The 14,713-nt window shown below is 42.6% G+C and overlaps 1 protein-coding gene across 13 annotated transcripts in view; it reads left to right on the plus strand.

The window, feature by feature from the left end:
• Nucleotides 1-14,713, plus strand: part of FOXP1 (forkhead box P1) — a 375,324-nt gene that overhangs the window by 293,975 nt on the left and 66,636 nt on the right. The gene's annotated exons all lie outside the window — the stretch shown is intronic.

Here is a 14,713-nt window from a genome sequence, read left to right on the forward strand (position 1 = left end):
GGGGTCTTTGTATGTGTGTACATGATCCACGTCTATACACACAAATTTAAAAAATAAAGTCTTAACTCCCGAGGAGGAATGCAGTGCTGTCTCGGTCGCCGTATTCCTCTTTGGAAGTTAAGATTTTATGTACTGTAATTGCCCTCAGCTTTGCTTGAGTGTTAGCCGAAGCCGAGTCTGTTTGAGATATCCAGAATACATCATGTTAGCAGACAGTTCTAAGAAAATGAAGCTGTTAATTCATGTTATTGGATCCTCACACCCCAGAAGCATTAATACTACTGTTGAATGCTTTTCAGAAGTGGAGTGTATATATATAATGCTCCTAAAATTAAAAACTTTTATTTTCAATGTACTATTTTTAAACGGTTTCCCATCTATTTCATATGCACAGCTTCCCCACACAGAAGAAAAGAAACTTTCAAAGTAATGTGTGATAGTAAATGTCACTTCCAGCAGGAAAAACAAATTCTATATTTTGTTTTTTAATAAAATGACTCAGTGAAAGTTTTTTTAATGATATTTTTCACTTGAGCAATTACAAGTATAATTTCATACCTTTCTTGAACTATTGAGCATTAAGAAGCCCATGGGTTTAATTAGATGTGTATCTTTCTACCAGCAACATTTTATCCGTTTCAAGATCCATAACCACAGAAAATGCTCTCTGAATATCTCTGCCTGTGTGGGCTTGTGTCCCGGGCAAGCGTAAGAACGTGAGAGGGTTCTGAGAGGTGAGGATAATAGATGTTTTAACCAAAACTTGCTGCTATCCTTTTAAGATGATTTTGGAACTTCTGTGGCAGACATTGGCGAAGTAAAAGATGTTTTAAATTTCCTGTTCAGAAGAATTCGAAGGATAGAATGGTGGACAGTAAGAATCTGTGTGGAGCCATTGGGCCAAATGTAGCTTCTGTTGTTCCCAGTGAGGATAGCTTTGTACGTCTGGAAGCCAGTCTATGCTCTGCTTTATCACCTCTGACAGTGTCTCTGTAATTAAAAAATAATACTGAACCTTAGAGAGCTTTAAAGAAAAGGTTCTAGGTTGTTGTCCTTTGCTCTACTTGCTTTTGGTGTCTAAGGTTGATGCTGTCCATTTACCGTGGAGTGATTGAATTACCTCTTGATCCATAGGCAGAACAGGCCATCCACTGAAAAATGCCGACCGATGCACTTCAGGTATTTGTTGCCATCTTGCCGGCCATTGTGGAGCCTGCACAGATTTCCTGTGACACAGAAAACTCTTCTTGTTTAGATGCGCTGTGCTCGGTTTCATCATAAAAGGGTCTGTATCTGCAGTCAGGTGACAGATTAGCAATGAGGCAGGTGGGAGAAGAATAGCCCTTTTCATGTCTTAAGGTGTATTTGAAAGTAAAGGGATCTAACAGACAGTCTCATTCCAGGAGAATAAGTTTGTTTGAATTGTTTTTATGATCCGCACACCAGTGAGGCTTAATCTTCATTATACTACGTGCCGAAATTAGAATATGGATCAGAGAAGAATTTGGGTTCTACTGAGCTGTAATCTGGCTGTAAAAACAGGCTGAATTTTCCAGTTACATATGCAAAGAACAAGCAGCTATGAAATTATATGCCACTCCTTAATATCTTGGATCTCTCAGTTTATAGTACCGGGTAGGTTCCTAGTTGTGGCTGAATTAAAAGAAAATTCTGGTTAGCCTGTTTTAGCTGAATGTAGTGAACAAGACAAATGAGCACCTTAGGTTAAAGATAATTCAAAAGTGAGAAACTTAGAGAACTGATCATTAAAAATTCACTTACTGGGTAGCAAGCTTTGTGTACATACAGATACTTATAATGAGGTTCTGTCTGGTTTTACCTTAGGATTTATTTTGAAATCATCAGTGTGATACTCTGTGTAAGTAGCGGAAAAATGGTAAAAAAGCGATCACTATAAAAATGTTCTCACTGACTTGACGTTTGTCACAGGGGTCCCTTGGAGAAGTTTCGTCCCTTACGCACCAGTGCATTTGTGAAATACGTAACTTTGCAGACTTACCATTGATTTCCGTGTCCTGTTCCTTCCCTCGCTCCGTTCTCCCAGAGCAGTATCTGAACAAGCCAGAGCCTCTGCCACACTGAATAATAATCTAGCCCTTCAAACTCAATCTTAGGTGAACAGCTTACGAATTCTTCCTCAAAGGATTCAGGAATGCTCCGTGTGAAGCTGTGTTGGCAAAAGGCAGTATCCTAAGAGTTTTTGTGTTTTTAAAGTAGCGAGAGGTCTCCCGGTCTCACCTAGCTAGGCTGCATGTTTCTGTGCGTTTGGAAACTGCCCGCTCCCCCACTCTTGCCCCCATGCGCTTTGCGGGCTCCTGTGAGCTGCGCCGTAGCAGCAGCTCTGGGGTTTGGTGAGCTGCAATCTGTTAAGGAGATAAATAATGTGCTTGGCACGACACTCCTACTCTCCTCTTTAATTTGTCTTACACAAGGAAAATTATAATTAAATCATTCAGGGTAAACCCTTGAGTGTAGAGAAGGGAAAGAACACACTTCGGTAAAGATTGCCAATAGAAACCCACTTCCCTGTTGCGCAGGGTAGAGACATTTATCAGTATTCAGCACTATTACGAGAGGAACGGCCCATGTGATTTGTGAGGCGGATGCCAACACTCAAATCAAGGCTTGTTAAGATCCTGTCCCTGTGCAGTCACGGCCATTCAGCATCATTAGAATTCAGTACTGGCGCTGGGCTTCGTGCTTTGATTTTCGTCCGGCAATTTAATAATGTTTATTGTGCTGATTATATATAAATTCATTGGTGCAATGAACATACCTCGGTTGCCAGTGCCTGAGAGAAGCGTGGCGAAGGTGAAGTTCAGCGGGCAGAAGCTAAAGGGGGGAAGCAGGCATGTTCTCGTCTCCCACTGCCAATTTATTCCCCAGGACCCAGGGAGCCGTGACATCGTAGACAAATAGATAAAACTGAGACCTGGGTTACCTGTGAACACGAAGCTATCCTCTTGTTCCCTTTCACTTGTCTGACTCTCTTGCTTTAGGAAATTCCAAGTTTTGGTGTGGGTAAACAAAATCAATGGAATGCAAATGAAACATTTATTAAAATGCTAAATTTAGTAAAGCCCTTTGAGCTTCTTGGATCAAAGCAGCTATGTAAATACAAATAGCAATTACTACTTAAGTAATTGCCTGAATTAAAATTCTAAATATCCGATTATATTATGGTGCACTAGGGAAAGGGAAGGGAGCTCACACGTCCTCAGTTCTTTCTCTGTGCCAAGCACTGGCTACACTCTTGTTTTTGGAGTGATGTCTCATTTTATCCTCGTGACCGCTGGGAAGCAGTACGGGTTATTATACCCATTTTACAGACAAGGAAATTGAGTCACAGAGACTAAAGAACTGACCTATGGTCACAGAACTGGTTAGTGTGTGTCCAAGATCCAAATGCAAGCTTGTCTCTTAACTTTGTAAGACAGCACTTAGAGTTTTCATTCGGCCTAGAGGTGATTATTTAATTAAGATAAATTGAAAGCAGTGTTCCTAAAATAAAGTTTAATTTAAATCCAACAAAACATGCATTTATTTCACCTACTGTGTGCACATCAGCACATTTTAAAGGAAAATAGCAGACTTCCCTCTTTTAAGGTGGATAGTGGTATTGGGCCTTCCAAGAAGGAAGGGGGGCGGGTAGGATTTGCAGAAGGTACATCACTTATAGTCTGAAACAGCACATAAAGAACAAAAATGAACCCCAAGCCGGCTTTACACACAGGCAAATGCCAGACAAGCCTCCCTCTCTCCCTTCTAGCCTCGTAGATCTCACGCTTCCACATTGAACACCTCCTCTGGTCTTTATCCTACTTTGCCTGTCCTCCGTAGTCCATATGGAAGAGACTCCTCTTCTCTGACCCTTCCCAGCTTTTTGCTTTCAGTTCAGCCACCATGAGTAGATGTTTGCTAACTTGAGCATGTCTCAGATTCAAAGCCCTTCTAAATGTGCATTTCAAGACTTCCTTAAGCATCTGGTGGAAGAGGTTTCTTCGAACTCTGGAAGGATCATGGCGGTCCGTTGGTCAGGGTCCATTGGTCGGTGTCCATTGCTCAGCCTGCTGTCCCCTAGAGGCTGCCCTCCTGTTCCGAGAATCAGGGTGGCCCACATCGGGCCCCTGCCCTGCGAGGTCTAACCTGCGCTCTGTCCACTTCCAGTGTTTCTTCCTGCCTTCTGCGACTTTGCTGACACAGCCCCGGGTATTCCGATTGCCTGCGTCGTCGTGTCCCGTGTCATGTCCCCCCCCCCCAGTGAGCAGCTGCCTGCGAATGACTCCTGAAGGTTTTTGCTTGGCTAGCGTACTTTCAGACATTCTCACTTGATTCACAGTCTCTGTTTTTGATTTGTGGCCTCTTGACATATTGCCATGTATTTGACTACATAACAATAACATTTGTGTTTCCCGCCCCACTACTTTCCGAAGGCAAGGAACTCTGAAACGTGGACATGCCTGGCGTTTCATTTTCTTTCTTTCTTTCTTTCTTTTTTTGGTTTTTTTTTTTTTCCCTTTCTTGAACTAAATTCTTTGTTGATGAGTAAATATTGGTGCTCTTGGTTGACTTGCTAAAATTCTAGAAGTTTGCTTTCAGAACCGTTCCAGTGGTACGTGCCTTTAACTGTTACATGTTTTCATATTCATATTTCAGGCCTGTTGAGCCAGAAATGTACGCAGTAAGCTCTAGGTCACATTACTCTGAACAGCTCTTCCTCGTTTCAGCTGTTTTTGTTTTGTCTTTGAAACTCAGATGCTTTCTTCTGTATCTCTCTTTATTTGAAGTGCTTGAACAAATGAGCCACCCCCAATCTTTATTTCCCATTAGAGTGTTCTGGAGAACCTGCAGCCAAATTGTCCCAAATTGTCTTCAGAATTGTTACTGCTACTTCTGCTAGTATGTGCTAAGGCAATTGATCTTTAACACAAGTCAGCAAATTACAGCCTACCAGCTAGATCTGGCCCACTGCTCATTTTGTAAATAAAGTTTTATTGGAACACAGCAATGATCATTTATGCATTGTCTATTGAATAGCTGCTTTCATGCTACAATGGCTGGCTTAAGCACTTGCACCAGAAACCGTATGGCCCACAATGACTAAAATATTTACTGTCTGGCCATTTACAGAAAATAATCTGCCAACTCCTGATCTTAGCTATAAGAGCAGTGTTTCTCAGATTTCCTGATGATATTCTCACAGGTATTTGTTAAAATATGCAGCTTCCTAGCCCTCTCTCACGAAGAATTGGATTATACTGGCCTAAGATGGGGTGCAGGAATTTGTATTTGTCACATATGCCCTATATTCTTGCTACTCAACGGCTGCAGGACAGCGACTTTGGCATTACCTGGGAGGAGCTTGTTAGAAATTCAGGGTCTTTGGTCCTACCCCAGACCTGCTGAATCAGGGTCCCCAGGGCTTTCTCAGGTTTGAGGAGCAATGCTAGTGGCCTGTTCAGTTCACCTGGGTTTTGGCAGTCTTGGAAAGGGCAGAGTTTTCCCCCTAAAATTTGATTGTCATCCCAGACATTTTACTCAGTCCACAAAGCTCATGGCTTGCCCTTCTTGTGTGAGCCTACAGAGTAGAGGTAGTATGGCTGGAAGGAATCAGTACCTGGCGTAGGATGGTGATGATAATGCAGCTAATATTTATTGAACTATTACTTTGTGCAGAACACATGGTGTGAAGGATTCGACATAAGCCTTGATACTGATTTTCCCACTTAATCCTAACTGTAGCCCTATGGGGTACAATGTCTTCTTTGTACAGATGGTGTTTGAGGGCCCAGAACAATTTTATAATTTGCACAAGCCACATAGCTAGTTAGGGACCAGGCAGGGACTGGAACCAGAGTATCTCGGGCCCTCAAGTCCTTGTAATGACTGTTCGAGTCTGGTGGTTCCCAGGTGTGCTCTTCATCAGAACCACCTTGGCTTTACCCCAGACTCCTGGATGATAGTCTCCAGGGGGTAAAGCTTAGAGATCAGGACGAGGCCATAACCTTCAAGGGTGGGAGCCTGGGGCCTGACCTGTCTGTTGAGCCATAATTGGAGAGAGGCTCCAGAGGTTCACAGCTGGCTGTTCTCCTACCTTGCCTCATCTTTTTGCAGGGAGGTACATCAGGTGCCTAGCCGTGGAGAATGTAAAGAACAGGCTGGGCATGACCAGTCAGGTATTGTAAGCGACCCGAAAGGGACTTAGATGTAGCCAGTTGCCGAGGCCTGAAATATAGGTGCTTCTGAGCCCCAAAGCAGCCTCTTGGCAGTGACAGCTGTCCCTTGTCTATAAGTATGGACAGTAGCCTATGGAGGGCAGGAACATTTCTGCCTCGATCAGAAAGAAACACCAGGGTCTAGTCGACATTTTGTAGCACAGATGTGCTGCTGGGTATTTTGTGACCATCATGCCTGGAAGAGGCGCAGTCCGTTTGTCTCATGGCTAAAAACCAGTTGCTTCTGGGTCTTGGAAGCGGGGAAGAAAGGTTTTCTCAGGGCGGCATGGCACGGTGGAGTATCATGTCCTGTCATTCATACGCAGGGTGGGGGGAGGGAGAAAAATCTTTAAAATATTGGCATGCCATGAGAGAGAGGTTTATGGATTTTCTTGACTGTTCCCTCTATATGGTGATTAAAAGAAAAAAAAAAAACTCAGCCATTATTCTCTAACAGCTGTTGTATCTTATCTCAATAAAGTGCCTTTTACCATAACACACCATCATTAGACTCTATAAATCTTTTTCTCTTTATTGTTTTTAAATGACACGTGCTTTCCAATAAAATGGTATCATTGGTCTAGGGAGATACATTCCTTTTAGAAGTTTCTCCTAAATTGGGTTGATTTTATTTTTTTTCTTGGGGTATCATACAATATGAATCTCGATCATGGGCTATTTCATGTCTAATGTGCCCGGTTTCCCCCGCAAAATAATATCTGAGCCCCCACCTTCTCTCATCATGTAGGATAGACATTCTTTTCTGAGGAGTGGCTCCCGCTAGTAGGGTTTGTTGTTGTTTTTTTCCACCAGATCCCTTTGTTGGCACCCAGCCATTTTACAGGTGTTTACCCTTGTGTGGTAGGGCCTATGGCCCTTCCTCCCAAATACACATTAGCTTTCTTAACATTGATCTTACGCCAAGGGTGTGAAGGAAGATGTACGGCAGCAGAACCGTGAGGACCAATCTGGGGGGAGCTCTGGCAGCATCGTCCCTCATACTGGGTTTCACCCCTCACCCTGTGGAAGTGTTGCTGAAACGCACACTCTACAACTTGGATTCGTGAACAGAAGGACTTCCTTGGGTGGGCTCTGGATCCATCCAAAAGTGGAAAGGGAAGCCAGGCCTCATGGCTTGGAAAAGCCCTAGGGTTCTTCTGTTCTCCTCTCCTCTCAATGACAAGTAGGAATCTCACGGTTTTCAGCCAGTGACGGGGCCACAGGAATGGGGAACCTACGCAGGAGGCTTAAAGGAAAGTCACGTTCTTTTTCAAGATCTGTTGAGCTGGTGGCACCCCGGCGCCTGGCTCGCCTGGGTAATGCAAATGAGCGTGTTACACGTGTACGGCTGTCCTGAGCGGCTGTGTGCTACCCCCCCTTTGTAATCAGCCAGGGCCTAAGTATATTATAAAGTATATTCTCCTCATTAAAACAATAGCGGACGCTCACAAAGGGAAATTGTTAATATGTGTTCCAGCTTGTCATTTCTGCCTGTGTGAATAAAGAAGATAACCGTTCCTTTGGGAAACTATTTCGGGAATTGAGCAACAGATAGGCTAGCCAGAGAATTCTCTTAACTGTAATTTTCCTTTTTGTTTGTACTCAAAAATCACATCCTGATGGGCTCTTCGGTGCCTCTGCACAGACAGAGCACAATTACCACAGCCCAGGTGGCAGTAATATGGGACAATCCCCCGGGCACGTGTCGCCCAGTGTTGTACAGCTTGTTCAGTGTCTCCGTCCATATGGCAATCTGCACCATTCACAGAAAGGCGTCGGGGCTGTGCCTGGTGGGTACTGTGGTCAATGTAGTGTGAAGGGAAGGCTTCCACTCCCAGCAGCTTCCGTGGTACTGTTTCTCTTACAGTAGATCTGAGTGACAACGTGCCTCCTCACCACACACACCCTTGACTAAGATATTCCAGAAGAATATATATATATATATTTGCCAGTTTCCTTCCCTCTCGTGTCCTCTCCCCACCCCCCACCCCCTTCATTTTCCAAAACAGGTGGTTAACTCCGCAGGTCTAATTCAGGTGCATGAAACATACCTGGTTTATAGAAAGTCGGTTAAAAGACACACACAAACTTTTCTGGGTGGTGGTTCATGGATTAACTCACCTTCAAGAATGCATGCCTGTACTAGAATGCTTCTATAAACTCTGTGGCTTCTGTTGTCTTTTTTTTTTTTTTTTTTAATGCATTTTACACTGTGAAGACGGTTTTCATTGTACAGTTTGGATGGTCGGGCTAGTGGTTTTGGTTTTACGTCTTAAAATGAAAAAGGGGAAAAGGAAAAGAAAATGATTATCAGACTCAGAAATCTGGGAGTAAAACATTCCCTGGAGGCGTTAGAACTGAAAAGGGAGAACCAAGGAAACAGAGATTTCCCAGCAAGTAAGGTGAAAATAGGAACGCTTTAAAAGGCACTTTGGGAAATTTACCAGAAGGCAAAGCATTCTCCATCTATATACCTAAATGTTGTTCCACTTTTGTATAACTATTTGTATTCTTGTTTGGTAAACAAACAGACCCCATAGCAACTGTAGCTGATGATATTTATACTACCTGTAAGACTTCCCTAAACAAACAGACGTACTTTTATGACGTTCAAATTTCATTCCTTTTATAGTCTTCAAGGAAGTCAGACTAATGTCAGGTTGACTTCCTTCCTTCCTTCCTTCCTTCCTTCCTTCTTTCCTTCCTTCCTTCCTTCCTTCCTTCCCTTCTTCCCTTTTCCCCTTCTTCCCTTCCTGTTTTTAATACTTTGAAATCTATCTTTGAAGGATCTCCTCTTTGTGTATATTTTACATCTTGGCTGTGAATGTTGAGTTTGAAGGTATATTATGACAGAAGGAAAGAAAAACCTAAAGTGTTTGTGTAAATGATGTGGTATTTGCTTTCAAGAGGGGCCTTTGAGTCATCTGGTGGAATTTTAGGTTATACATCTGAAAGGCTAATACTCCACTGAAAGTATTACTATAGACCTTAGAATTGGACAGACATCTATGGCTAGGTCTCTACCTCTTATATCTGAACTATTGATGGAAACATTTTTGTACATATGAGCCCCAGTATTCAACCTCCCATTTTTCCATATGAGTCATATTTACGACAAGAACAAGAAGTCTCGTTTTGTTAAAGATCAGTGTAAGAAATAAATGGCAGTTTACTTTAATTAGAAAAAAAAAATGACACCAAGAGCTGGGATAATCCAGTGGTGTTTGAATAAATTAGAAGATTGTACAGGCAAAAATAAAAAGAAACTTAACAAGGATAAATGGGAAGTTGTCCAGGATTCAACAAAAATGTGTTCGTGAGCGGTGGACGGTACTAACGTGCATGCATTCGTTCAGCAGAACTTACCAAACCCCAAGCCCGGTGCCAAGTGTCCTAGGCTCCAGGGCATGCAGCTGTGAGCTTGACAAAGTCTGTCCTCATGGAGCTGACATTACAGTAGAAGTAGAACAAACAAATAATTACATAATAAAAAGAAAGAAGTTCTGAACAAAACAATAAAGCAGGGAAGGGAGAAGAGTGAGTCTGGCAAAGCCTCTGTGAGGAAGTGACCTTTGAACAGATGGAAAGAAGTGACAGAACAGCCCTCTAGGCTTAGGATACAGCAGAAGCAGAGGCCTTGAGTCAGGGGCAGAAAGAACATGTTTTGCTGGACCATGACCCATACCTCATTGAGTGTGGGGGCAGCTGTGTTTAGTGGTGATAGGTGTGGACTCTGAAGCCGGACTGCCTGCATTCCAGTACAGGCTGCCCACTGAAGTCACTTAATATTGGTGTGCTCACTTGTCCGTCTTTGAAATGGGCGTGATACCAGGCTCTGGCACATAGGAGGTGCTCAGTAAATATTAACAAGCGCTGTTAATTATTGTTAAAGTCTTTTATTCATTCAAACAGCATTTGTCGGGTATTTATTATATACTAACTATATAGGTTCAGGGGCTTAATAGAGGACCACAACCTAGGTCTGCCCCTTAAGGAGCTCACAGTCTAATCAGAGAGACATACAGGGAAGGAGATGTTTGCAACACAGTGTAATAAATGCAGTGATATGAATATATACAAAATGTGACACAGCGTCAGATTTGTTTAAAATAAGCACTGGTGGAATATCACAGTGTATGTATTTCCACCCTCCAAAGTGCAGCAGGTGAAATTTTTGAATACAGTGAGCTCCGTGAAGGAAGGGTCCCTGTCTCTTGTGGATTGCTCCCTGTGTCGTGTTGATTGCTGCCTCCCGATCAACCAACATCACCAGCCTGGTGTGACAGGTGCAAAATTTCATTGCAGAGACTAGCTGAAATGTGCAGAAGAAGGGGAACTAAGGGAATAGTAAAGATTAAGAACCCATCGGGAGTAGTTCTAAATTTGCTACCCTTGGCCACAGATGCTGTAGGAGCGCCCGGTTAGTCTTGTTGATACTTACAGATGCTCCAAACACGGGAGAAGAGCTGGGTTTCGCGTAAGAGTACTCCTCAGCCGTGAGCTTGCATCAGAAATCATTTGGAGGACTGGCTAACCTGCGGACTGCCAGACCCCAGTCCTAGTACTTCTGATTCAGTAACTTGGGGTAGGGCCGAAGCAACTGCATCTCCGCTAAGTTCCCGGGGGCCATACTTTGCGAGCCACTGTTCTGTGCCATCCTTATGCTGTGGCCTTCTTCCCCTGCTACCATTCAAAGTGACAGAGAAGCGATGTGGAGAAAGAGAAAAATTCTTAAGACTATGACCCAATATAAACTATATTATGGGACAGAATTTTTTTTTTTATTTCTTAATATCAGCCTTTAAGTTATTTGTAAGCACTCTTGTTTGTTTTTCTATTTTTTTTTTTTTAATGCCTGATGATGCTTTTTGTGCTTCGGCCATCTGCTTGCTCTCATTCTCTTCCTTGTAGCCGTTGAGCTCCTACTGATACTGTAAGGCCCAGATCAGATATTACAGCATTTTATGTCCCAGCCATCTGTTCAGTTCTCTTTCTCTCCCAGTGGAGAATTGGGTACAACTCTTTCAGTGAGGAAGAGAACAGCCAGTGACCTCCGATTGTATTTGCTTATTCACTCTATCATTATTATAGATTTTGAATATGTATCCCTACTAAGTGTGATTTTAACCAAGTATATACGTGTCTGATATATTACCTATATTATAAAAATTAGAGGCTAAGGGTGAGAAAGATATATACATACACATGTGTATGTTCTTACCAAAGTCCTATTATCTTAACACATGCGTACAGAAACTATAATATTATCTTACCACTCACCCATGGGTCTTCTTATGAATCCCAACTTAGAGACTCTGATCTAGGAACCCAGAACAATGCTTATCACAAGTTCAGTGTTTACTTAAAACTGCACAACTAAAGGTAGAGGAAGAGTTTAATCCAGTGAACATTAATGAAGCGTCGTGTCCTGTAGAGAAGTAACAATAATTCCATAATGTACGGGATCGTTCTAAGGAAACATAAATGCAAGAGCCTAACGGTTCTCAGCCGATCTGTATCCTTACGTCACTCGTCCCCTCATCTCCTGCTTATGTGTCTGGTCCTCACACTTCACTTACGTGATTCTTCTGGTTCTGGAGTATCATTGTGCTGGCTTCCATAGAGTATTCTGGAGGAAGGACTAAGAAGAATTAGTATTGAACTTTTATTTATGTTCTTTCGTTTTCTTGGGTACCGTTGGTGCCTCTAGCATATGGACACGTTCCACATAGACCTCGTGAGTCACCAGTGCAAACACGCTTGCGTTGACATAGTAAGAATGCCTGCCTAATGGTGTTAATAATTTTTGGATTAGTGGTCGCTATGTCTGTATTGACACAGTTGCTCACAGCCACTCTTTGGAAAGCATTCTGTTTTCTTAACGAGATCCCAGTGTTAATGCTGCCAGTGGTAGACTCTCGTAAACTCAGGATAGCCCTTAGTGGCATAAGAAACAAAAGCTGGACTTCTGCCTTTTCCTATTGTTTTTTTTTTTTTTTCCTTTTATTTATTCCTCCACTCATCACCATGCACACACAGGCAGTTTGCTTTTGTCATCACCTGTTCGCTGTTTCTGATCAGTTGCTCTCAGATTCTCAAAGGTCTCATTCTCTGCTCCATTGTCCTGCTGGGGCACATACTCCTGGCGTCTGGGAACCAAGATGGCACGTTTTGCCCAGTGGAGCTGAAAAAGGAGATGGGGCAGATGGGTGATGTGGATGGTGAAGAAAGGAACTGCTGATCTCATGCCCCCCCCCCCCCAACCCCAGGTTCTTACCATTGGTAAAGCAGCTTGCGGATGAGATGCTCCTAGATGCCATGTGATATATTTAAGTCCCAGAAGCATTGGATGTAATGCACTCTGTGGGTTTTGTCTCATAAGTCCAGGAAGACCCCAAGGCTCTTCCTTCCCCATTGGAAATTCAAATTAAAAGTGTGTCTTCAGTGACTTGCCAGTGGTTCATTGTTAACTCAGGAAGTTAATCCAGCTAGGGACTGAATCTCCTTGTAGAATACATCATGCACTTTTGGTTTCCCAAACCTCAGTCATCTGAGTTTGTGCCCCTTGGTCGTGAGCTTGGTCATATCTACTTATATTACGATTTATAGTCTCTTTAAATCAAGTCATTTTTAAATAAAGTCAAATAGGCCTCATCCTAAGAAATGATACTACAGGTTGGAGATACTACATATATTTTTACCTAATAGAAATTAAAATAAATCTGCCAGTTTTATGCAGAGTGCAGGAAAAAACTCCGCATTCTTGCTCTAACTGACATTGTGTGGGCCACCGTTGAGTGCATGCATGTCCTATTGGGGTATTTTGGTCAGATTCCCTCTTTTCGCCGAGGAGAGGGACCTTGACTGAATATGGTACTATGCCAAGTGGATTGAAACCCTGTTTCCATTGTTTGTTTACCCTGGTTTCCTGGAAAAGCCCAGAACTACCACTTATCTTCCTAAAAACTTAATTCAAGATCCTACTTAAACATACATCTTGTACTTCCAGGCTTATGGGGTACCAACCAGACTTAAAGGATGCCTAAGGCAGATGTTGAGTTTGGGCACAGTGAGGTTTTGAGTTGTCACATTTACCAATTCACCCATGTATGCCAGGGTATTCCTGATCGGTGTAATACCTGGCAAACATCATTCTCTGACGAAATCACTCCCCACATTTGTGCTCACGTGAAATTGGCGTTCATTCCACAAGAACAGGAAATAGTCTTTCCCCGTGCTAACTTCCTTCGGTCTTACCTGTTCTGTTACATTAAATCTTAAAAAGCCTTGCATATCATTCTTATGTAACAGGGCCATCCAGCTTTTTTTTTTTTTTCCTTTTAAATGAGTTTACAGCTATTGTTTGAGGTTGCCCAGGGCCACCCCTTTCCATATTTATCCATCTCTATCTTGTTATTCAACCCACAGTGAGTAGGGCACCCCATGAGCGTTCCTTTAATAAAGCGCAGTCATTTTTAGGTCAGATGCAGAACAGGGAACTCTCAAGGCACTTAGTACTCAAGTTGTGGTCCATGGCCCACCACCATCGGCGTCCCACACAAGCTTTGCAGACATGCACGATCTTGCACCCCGACCCAGAACTACTAAAGTAGAACCTGCATGTTAAAAAGATCTCCCGGTGATTTATATCCATAATAAAATTTGAGAAGCATTACTCTAAGAAGAGCAGTGGAAGAGGAAGGTTGTGTTTCCATACCCTTGCATACAAATACCATCTTTTAAGCCTGGTCAACAGTGACTTTGAATCAGTCTCCCACCATGTCCCATTTTTGCCACATCTGCATGTACCTGTTAACTACTTATTACTTAATATTTTTCTTAAAATTGAGTGGCTTAAATAGATTTCATGGAAAATGTAACACTGAGAAGTCATGAATCTGATGTCTTGGTCAAATTTTTTTTCTAGTACACATGAACATGAATTCGTAACTACGAAAGTGAGGATATTTGTATATCACACTCACCCCACGCACCGCTTTACTGGGCCATGCCCTGAGGGCCGTTACAGAGAGGGAACCCTGTATTTCTTACAGGATACTCTGTAATGCAAGGGGGAAAAAAAAAACAAAAACAAAAGCTCCTGAACCGAAGGAGTTAAAAGCTTTTACTTCAGATATAAAGTTAGTTAAGGTAGCCCTCACATCTCAAGCCACAATATTGAGAGCAGATAATAAATCTCTATCATTGTTTAAAAGCACAAATCTGGCTCTTAATAGACTAATTCACAGTCTCTCCAATTGCAAGTTTTACTCATGAATATCATATCACAAGGGAATGTGAAATCCTCTAATTAAACATGATTTGAAAAGCAGCAGAAAATTGAGATGATGAGCGTTCTGGGGAAGAGGAGAGTCAAGGATTCACCACATGAGAGAGTAAGTGAAAGAGAGAAATGTGTGTGTGTGTGTGTGTGTGTGTTCCAGTGGGTGGAGACTTCATCTTCACTCACTTTAGGC

This window comes from Mirounga angustirostris, unplaced genomic scaffold (assembly GCF_029215605.1).
Source record: "Mirounga angustirostris isolate CCGP_5_RB_7025 unplaced genomic scaffold, mMirAng1.0.hap1 SCAF_1, whole genome shotgun sequence".
Taxonomy (NCBI): domain Eukaryota; kingdom Metazoa; phylum Chordata; class Mammalia; order Carnivora; family Phocidae; genus Mirounga; species Mirounga angustirostris.